General features: G+C 43.1%; 1 protein-coding gene across 1 annotated transcript in view; it reads right to left on the bottom strand.

The window, feature by feature from the left end:
* Positions 1-9065, bottom strand: part of JAZF1 (JAZF zinc finger 1) — a 191052-nt gene that overhangs the window by 155817 nt on the left and 26170 nt on the right. The window lies entirely within an intron of this gene.

The following is a 9065-nucleotide window of genomic DNA, read 5'->3' on the forward strand; positions in this document are numbered from 1 at the left end:
TGAGACATCACTACACCAAAAACAGTCCAAAAATAAAAATAAAAAACACCCACACCTAGAGGCATGAACCTTCTCCTCCTTCCCCCTACCCAGACAAAACCCACCCAATGTCACCACTCTCCTGGACCCTTCCCATGTCACTGATGACGTACAAATGTGCGCCCATGAAACAGCAAGGACTTGCCTGGGACAAAAACCCATTGCAAACAGGCACCCTTCCACTTGTGCATTCCCACGTATACTGCAGCTGCACGCTCGGTGTTTATTTCAGTGTTCAGTTTACACTCTTTCCCTTACCTAAGTGTTGTCCTGCTCTCACAAATTTGATTTGTCGCAAGAAATTCAAGCTTGAGGTAGGAAGTACAGATCTTGCTGCCTTACATGCACGTCAAGACAGTCAGCCTATAGTTTCCTCAAATCAATTTTTCTATATACTGTAAAACTTTACCAATCTTCATTATTAAATGGAGGGAAAAGTTTGCTAACAGCTCAGTTAGGTCACACAGCGAAAAGCCCAAACCATCAAAAAGGAGAAACTCACCACAAACATACCTTTGCTCGTTCATTTTGACAGCTGCCATGTGTAACAATATTTAACAGCAGGGAAGTCTGAGGTTCAAAACTTGCTGACTTTATTCACGTGCTTAACCTGGCAATGAAGTCCCAAATCAGCATCGAATGCCTAGCAAAGTTGAAGGTCAAGTTAACATTTGTACAAACCAGACTGTTCTCAAAGCCACTTCCACACTGGAGTCTTTACACATGCATTGGTCATATTCGGGAGTCTTCTGGGCACAGACTCTACCCCAGAGCATCCACCTGGTCCCCTTGCCAATCCAGTAACAAATTTAGAAAATATTTTTGGTAATCTTGCCTATACAAGAAATTTAGGAAAAGCAAGCCATTCTCAAAGCTTCAGCCACATACATAGTAAAAGCAAAGCAAGGTATAAACAAGGCTCTGAGTTAAGAACAGAATTTTTACTCTTGCCCAAACCTACTGGATAAACTATGACCACCACCTAGGTTTGCTTTAAGACATTATTCTTGGGATTAAAGACTCCCACAATACTCTTTTGAACTTACATTATTCCCAGCTAAACCAGTCACATCAACATCAGTTTAGGTAATCCAAATTAGCATCAATACCTAGGACAGTACCTCCTTGGAAACCATGTGTGAATCTGTTTTTTCCCCAAAGAAAGAATGTGGCATTTCCAAGAACATACATTTAAAGCATCGTGACTGGCATAAAGCAATAGCTCAAATACAAGAAACAATCCAAGTCACATGTGAGGTATAACAATGCTGTTCTTTGTGTCAAATGAAGAAGACTGATCTCAGAGAACAGAAGGCACTTTTTTGTGAGCATGAACTGAAAATGTTCCTGGTACCCACAGACACGACACTTCTTACACCCTGGGCTCCCAAGACAATGCTCTTTAGCAGCATCCCATATGATGTACAAGATGTGGAAGCCAACCAAATGTACTCCAAGTAACTAAACTGAAACCGCTGACAGCTGCACTTCAACAGAAGGCAGGCACATGCCAGAATGCTCACGAAAACACAGTCCGTGGGTGTACCTGAGTATTTTCAGTTAGCCCCACAACGGAGGAAGAAGCCAAGCAAGAAGTGAGAGACACCACCTGGCTAACAGAACAGAAATATTTAAGAACACTACATGGCTTACAAGATGCAGACATGAGAAAGGTTTGCTGTTTCCAACATCAACAGTCACGTGAATTTACCAACTTAGCTCTTTGGTAATAGCGCTGGTAGACATGGAATTGAACAAGGGAAAGAATGATATATAGCCATGCCCACTTCCAGTTCTTGTGGCAAGGCATAAGAAATCAGCAACTGTTTAAGTGATAAGACTAATGAAAAACATGGAGGCTGCCTTCTGAACAGAAAAAACTCAGAGGACACAGTTCAAAGAGCTGAAACACTAAAGACTGCAGGAAAGGAAGCAGAAATAAAGGCAAATGAAAGGTTATTCATGCTTGCACATACAACAGATCACCCAGTTGCAACTGAGGGAGCTTTTCAAAACTGTACCAAAATAGCAGCATCCTCTACAGCCAGGAAAGAACAAGAAACAGGCTAGGAAAATGGAGGGGGTGGGAGGAGAGAGAAACTTTCGAGCTCCACCTGGGGGAATCAAGACTAAATCTTAATTGACTCGATTAAGTCTGCAGAGAACAGATACTGTAAATACTAAAACTCACTAGGAAAAAGGAAAAAAAAAAGGGAAAAGACATCCAAGACAAAACATTCTTTTATTCTATGATCTCTGTTGTGCTGCGCAATTCAGAAGACAGAGGTTTGCCCTAGGGCTGTATTAGGGGTTATGCTTTGTGGTTTACAATTTTGATACGCCATTTCTGAGGTTTCTCAGAATATCTCATGAGAGGGCAGGATTACAGAGTATGACAGAAACACTTGTTCTGGTACAGAAATTCAAATCTAGGGAAGAACACATTACAATACACCAAGCTGTCAGTCAAGCTGCCTGTTTCTTCCGATTTGTGGTAAACAGAAAAGCAGAGCCCTTATTGCTTTTCTTAAGCTACTAAATAATTTCACAACATAGAAGGGGAAAACCATACAGTGCCTTTCTCTCTCGCATGTTAACTAAAGAATGGGGCAGGAACTTTTTTTTTGGTATTCCCATTGCTACATAAATAAAGCCTACCACCATCCTGCTATTTGGTCTCCTGACTAAGCATCAAAGAGAGATGCTTTATATGAAAGAGCTTCACAGCCACAGCAGACAGAAAGCAATAACGGAACTGGCAATCTCATTATGAAGTGTGTCCTCACTCCCACACATTAGCTGGGGAATTTTAACGTTTTAGCTCCAAAAATATATACTAAACCTATGACAGGGGATAAGAATACTCTAATAAATATCACAAGTGTCGTTCCACTCAACAACAGAATGAGAAACCTGAGTTTAAAGAAAGGGATTTAAAACCCATGTATAGTTTATGAAGTGTACAGAATAACGTGAAAGTTTAGCCTCAGAAATACATTATCTAAACCAGATGTTGGCTTCACAACACTCAATTTATGATAAATTGTTTTAATATTTATACCTAGACCAAGCTCTGCAATAAATCAGACAGAGCCAAAATATAACGAGCACTCTGAAGTAAAGAAATTACATGCCCTCTCTCTGCAAAACCAGTTTGTTTGGAAAGCAACGAGAATAAATCTCACAGTGGTTTAACGATGTTTTTCTTCACCTGCCTTATCGTTAAACCGTGAAGCCAAGACAGCAAACCTGAAAAACTAATTACTACGAACAGGAGCTGAACGCCAGCTCACCAATGCTCCCCCTCTGTGGAGGATCTCCTGCTGGATTTAGCACTGGTGCGGCCTCACCTCGATTACTGTGCATGGTGCTGGGCTCCACAACGTAACAGGGGTGTTCAGGTCCCCTAAAATGTGCCCACAGGAGGGCACCCAAGCTGGTAAGAGGACAGGAAGGCATGCCCTGGGAGGAGAGGCTGGGTACACCGGGTTGTCTGAGCTGGAGAGGAGTAGGCCGACGGGCAGCCTCCGTGCTCCTGCAGCTTCCCGAGCAGGATATCACACTGATGCACGCAGGCAACAGGAGACGAGTTTTACCATTTCATATGGCTCCAGAGCAAACTGAATGTGAAGATCATGTCCACAAAAACATCAGTTTGGTGGCACGACCTTTTGGTTTATTGCACAGCTGAGTCACGGTGTCAGACCACTTATGTCAGGAGCAGATATTGCAAAGCAAACTTCTTCCCCTATAGAACAAGGTGTTTTAAGCACGTTTTGCCATCAAGAGATTTTCTTCAGAGTTCCCTCTCTACCTCACCTCCATCCCCTTCGCCCCCTCCCAAAAAAAGGCTCAGGGTGCCACTGGTGAAGTGTCAAGTGTCTGCTCTGCCACCAAAGGCTGTGGGGAAAGAATACGTGTACGATCTGTCCAGGCTACATAACATGAGCTGCAAAGATTGAATCAGTTTGTGTTATACTGTGTTTAAAAGAAAAAATATCTAATTTTCTGCCTGAAACCATCTCTCTGACAGAGCACGTAGATAGTGAAGCAGGAAGCACTCACCACCTTCCCCAGACTGAAGAAGGCTTCCATTTTTTCTGGATCTAGGAATAGAAGGTGCCACAACCACACTAAAATGTTGCTTTCAGCACAGCTGGACTTGCGGCTTTCCCGGCTGCACGCTGAGTATACAGGATCAGACGGAAACAATGGAAAGTAAGGGGAAGAGAATGGAAAAAAATCTCCAGGTAGGTTTCAGAAGCCCACAGTGATTTGAAGAAGTTTTTAACTTTTCAGGAGAGCCTCATAATAACCCTGGAGAGGGCCAAGGCAGCTCTGCCTCAGTAAGTGGCAGACAGTGGATGCCTCGATCTTACTTTACTGTGCATTTGCACTGTCAGCAAGAATCCAGGCAGACAGGGAGCCACAGCAAGTAGCGGGTGGATCCCTTAGCTTTTAAATTTCGGAGCATTTTTTCTTGCTAGTTTTACATTTTCCCTTCCTTTGACTTAAAAGATTTCTACTGGCACCGCTCTGTAATCAACTCAGAACAGAACAGCACCCCCTATCCCTACCCCCCACCCCAACATAAAGGCTTATATCCTACTGGGAGCCACACTGGAAAGCTGTGCTTTCATGTTCTAGGTGCGATTCACAGGGGCCTCTCCTGATGACAACCTGGACAAGTGCAGAGGGGAGAAATACCAGATCAGAATAAAAGCGGTAATGAAGAGCACTGATGCGTATGTAGGTCTGCAGCTTAGTTCACTCCAGCCCACTTGTCTGGTTTTGCAACTCTTCTCATCTTTCTTTACTGTACACGAACAGCAGCACCGACCCACTGACTGGTGTGTTGACAGAGATTCGAACGAACCAGAGCAGTATTCTGGAAATGAATACTTTTGGTTCTATTCACACGGAGAAAAATTGAAGTCTATATTCCACTTGCTATCTATGACACTCAATAACAGGATGCCCCATTACCGGGTAGCGCTTCATTGACACGCCTGTGCTGCTGGGTAACGTTGCTGCCCAGCAGCCGAGCACTCAGCACTTTGGTTCGATGCGTGAGCAGGCTGAGTCAGGAAGCAGAGCTGCCACAGGCACCGCGTTACCTTGATAACTACTGCTTGCGGCTGCTGTGGCCTTCTGGCTGCTCTGGGGACTGCCGTGAGTACAACGGGTGCCGACAAAACTGAGACGTGCTCCCAAATCTGTTACAAAAGCAAAATGTCAGCAGCAGGCATGGGAGAACACTGCCAGAATGAAGTGGGAAAAACAGCTCTCAGACTGACGTAAAACCTGTTCGAATAAAGTCATCCTTAGGAAACTGCAGGTGTTGCTGTTATTGCATTAACTTCATTTTCTAGAGCAATCAGGCAGTAGGTTGTGTGCTAGGCTGTCACCGGCCTGAAGAACAGCATGTGCTTTAGGACAACAAGAGCTGACCAGGCTGGCTCCAAAGCATGGGAACTCCTTGGGCCTGGGATTGCACTTTTGCATTTACAAGCTCAGCAGCTAAAAGGAGCCCAGGTGCAGACACAGAGAGGACTGTGGGGTACATTTACGGCAAGAGGTGCAATGCCCTGCAAGATTATCTCAGCCAATACAGACAGCTAGTTAAGTTCAGATACTACCATAATAACCTCACCTGAACTCAGTGTTGACCTTCCCCTCTGAAGAGGAGTTTGAATTAGATGAGTTCCCAAAGTCCCTTCCAACCTAAAGGACTCAGGAATCTTAATAGGCCATGATTCAGTAGGAACAATTTAAGAGAGAGGCATCTGACATACTTCCCCAATGTCAGACAACAGGGCATATAGCAACTCTTCACAGGTTCCTAATGCCTTAGGCTCTCACTGTCCCTTTCCAAGCACAGAACAGGCCAGGGTTCCTTAGAGCTCAGCAGATCCTTTAATTGCCTTCAGAAGATCCAGAAGTTGGTTCCCAGAGGCAGCAAGCAACCTAAGTAGATGGCATCCCAGCTTTGAAACCTTGGATGCTAACAGCCTCGAAGGGCTGGAAGGGGTATCCATGCCAAAGACTTGAAGGTTACAGAGCTCCAACAAGGAGAAGCTGCAGAAAGCCGGGCCAGAAGAGAGGACAGACTAGCAAGCTCCACCACCAGGTTCCTGGGAGCACTGCTGGCACCCCTGCTTTGGGGTATCCAGCTAACCTTTTAGAATGGGTTGGGGGCTTTATTTATTTTTTTATTAGGCCTGAAGTAGAATTTTGAGAGTCCAGACGTGAAGTACAACAGCGGATACTTTGACAGAAATACCCTTCTCCCTGAAGCTTGAGGCCCCAGGTAGCTCTGTTTTGTAGAGGGTTCATACAAGTTCAAGGCTGGCAGTTTAGCAGATACTCTCCTTAGGCATTTAAAAACCAGCCCATGAGGGAAAGAGTTTCTACGCCTAGTTGAGAGCCAGAAAGGGATGGCACCCGCTCAGAAGATTTCTAAATGTCTGAAATTAGGCTCTCCCACAGGTTTACTTACATGAGAATTACACTCTAGTGGGAAGGTTGTTCGAGTTTTCCTGCTAGGCTGGACATGGAGGAGCCAAGCCAACCAAATGGTAAAATATTAACAATTAAATATATATATATCTCAATTGATACTGAAGTTTTATCAACTCCAAGGTAAACTAGTTCAGTTATCTTATTTCCAGTTCATGCAGCAGCCACACAAAACAAGTGGGTGGTTGGGTATACATGTTTTGTGCCGGGCCCAGAAAAAGCAGAAGAGCTGTGGTTGTGCCTTCTGGCAGAATTGCATGCCTGTGGTGCAACATCAAAGGCAGCAACTTAGCCTGCAGGCTACAGCAACAGTCATATCTCAAACAGCCATCCAAGAATATACATTTAAGGAAGAACAATGTTACAATTCTTCCTGGTACGGGACTAAAATGGAAAACTGTGGTCCTGCATCCTTTTTTGCACTGTCCATTCTGCTGCTGAAGAGGGCACGTTGCTTCTTCACCTACCTGAAGCTCATCACATAATGCATGAAGTTCAATTATTGTTTGTAATTAAAGCTAAAACTATGAAGAACATGATTTGAACAATAACTGGGAGGAAAAAAAAAAAGATGAGGAAAACCACACTGCACATAGAAATGCCCATGAAAAGCAGTCTCCCTACACCAGAGAAAGCATGTGAAGTCAGCCTGGAGGAAATAAAAAAATCCCTGATTCATCATCACGCTAGCCAAACATTTGAAAAGTGAGGCAGTACAGTCATGAGATGATGTCACACACAGTGCTGGAATCCAGTTCGTTGCCACAGCCAAGACCAGAAGGAAAGAATTAAACGATCATTATCACACACAGAAGTGGTATGCATTGAAACACAGGGAACAGCCAGTCCAGAACCCTTAAGAATACACAGGAGACGAGCTTCTGGACTATGTGCACCCGACAGTACAATTAAACTTCCTCTCTTCCACTGATCATCACTGTTAACTGAACACTGTATTAGGGTCTCCAGCCACATAGTCATACGGCACTTCAGTCCTTTCTTCGAGCCCTGGACAGTTTGCACTGAATACATGAGGATATAAATTCTTTGAGGGGGTTGTGGTTTGCCATTTAAGTATCACACTTCATGTTTTGCCACCCTTGCACACGTCAGAATCAAATGTGCAACTCCAAGCACATCTGCAAGATAACGAGGACAGGAAATTGTCCCTTTCCACCGACCTAGAATGACCAGAGGCAGCAGCCCCCAGCACATGAGAACAGACAATTACCAAAACAGCAGATGATTTAAAAGGTTACCTTTTAGCTACACAGGTGTGTGTACAATACCACCTCTTACATACGTGCTACAAGGTGCTTCACCTGTACAGTATGCCTTCAGACAGACTCATACAAATTGGATATAAAATACTGTTAAGATAATCATTCTCACATCATGGTGCCTAAATCTGTCTGTTGGCAAAGCAAGAAAAGAATGACCAAAGTAGTAACCTAGCAAAAGCTAAATTTAGCAACTATCTCAAAGTCTTCACTCATATATAAAAGAGGTTCAGATTGTAATTAGAACTCCTACAAAAATAATTATATGGATTTAACATTATGTTATATCACAATGAGCATGCACATGCACATCTATGCATTAAAATGTAAGTTAACAAAATTTTCTTTTAAATGAAGCTGGAAAAAGTAAGTTTTGAATAATATCTTAGGAAGCCAAAACCAAATACATATCAACATTTGAATACAGTAAGCACCTGATGAACAGTGAGTATTTTGTGACATCTTGAAACATCCCTTCTGTCCCCTTTTCTTCTCCCACCTTTATTGAGCCTAGTCTCAGTACCTACTTACACATTGTTGACCATGAAGAATTGGGCCTTCTTCTGAGGAAGAAATTGAATAGACTTAAAAAGCTCAAGCAGATTAAAAGCTATCAACTAAAAATCGCTAGAACTAATCTAATTTTGCTTCTCATCTCACCCACACATGCAATTTCATCATTATAATGCAGCCAATGTATCTGCCTTCAATAATGAGCTTCTCCCTCTCCCCCAGATTGAAGACCTTGCTCAAACATAACCTGCTTGTAGTATTAATAGCATACATGAGCACTATGGAGAAGCCATCTCTAGCCAAGAATCAGTGACAGGCTTTAAAGAGATTGGAAGATTTTCATTTTCTCTCTGTGTAGCTTGAAGTACACATGGAGCTGAATTTTACAGATTTCTTTTTCAAACAGAATCACTGATGTTACTGCAGTAGAGGTAAGAAGGGAAGCCCCCACCTTTTAGACCCCATAGCCTGCAACATTTTATGGGACTGGGGAAGGAAGTTGGAAATCCTTTTACTTTTGCGTTAGAGTGTGCAGCCATTCAAATAAAACATACCAAATATCTCAAGATGCGAACAGATCAATGACGTATGTAATTTTTTTATTAACAACTGCTCTATCACCAAGAAGGAAGAATAACATTTTTTAGGTTTAAACAGTGATGCTTACCTCCTATGAAGTCTTAACACAAAGGAATACGCTGATGGAATACAAAA

Source organism: Anser brachyrhynchus (assembly GCF_964034855.1).
Source record: "Anser brachyrhynchus genome assembly, chromosome: 2".
NCBI lineage: Eukaryota > Metazoa > Chordata > Aves > Anseriformes > Anatidae > Anser > Anser brachyrhynchus.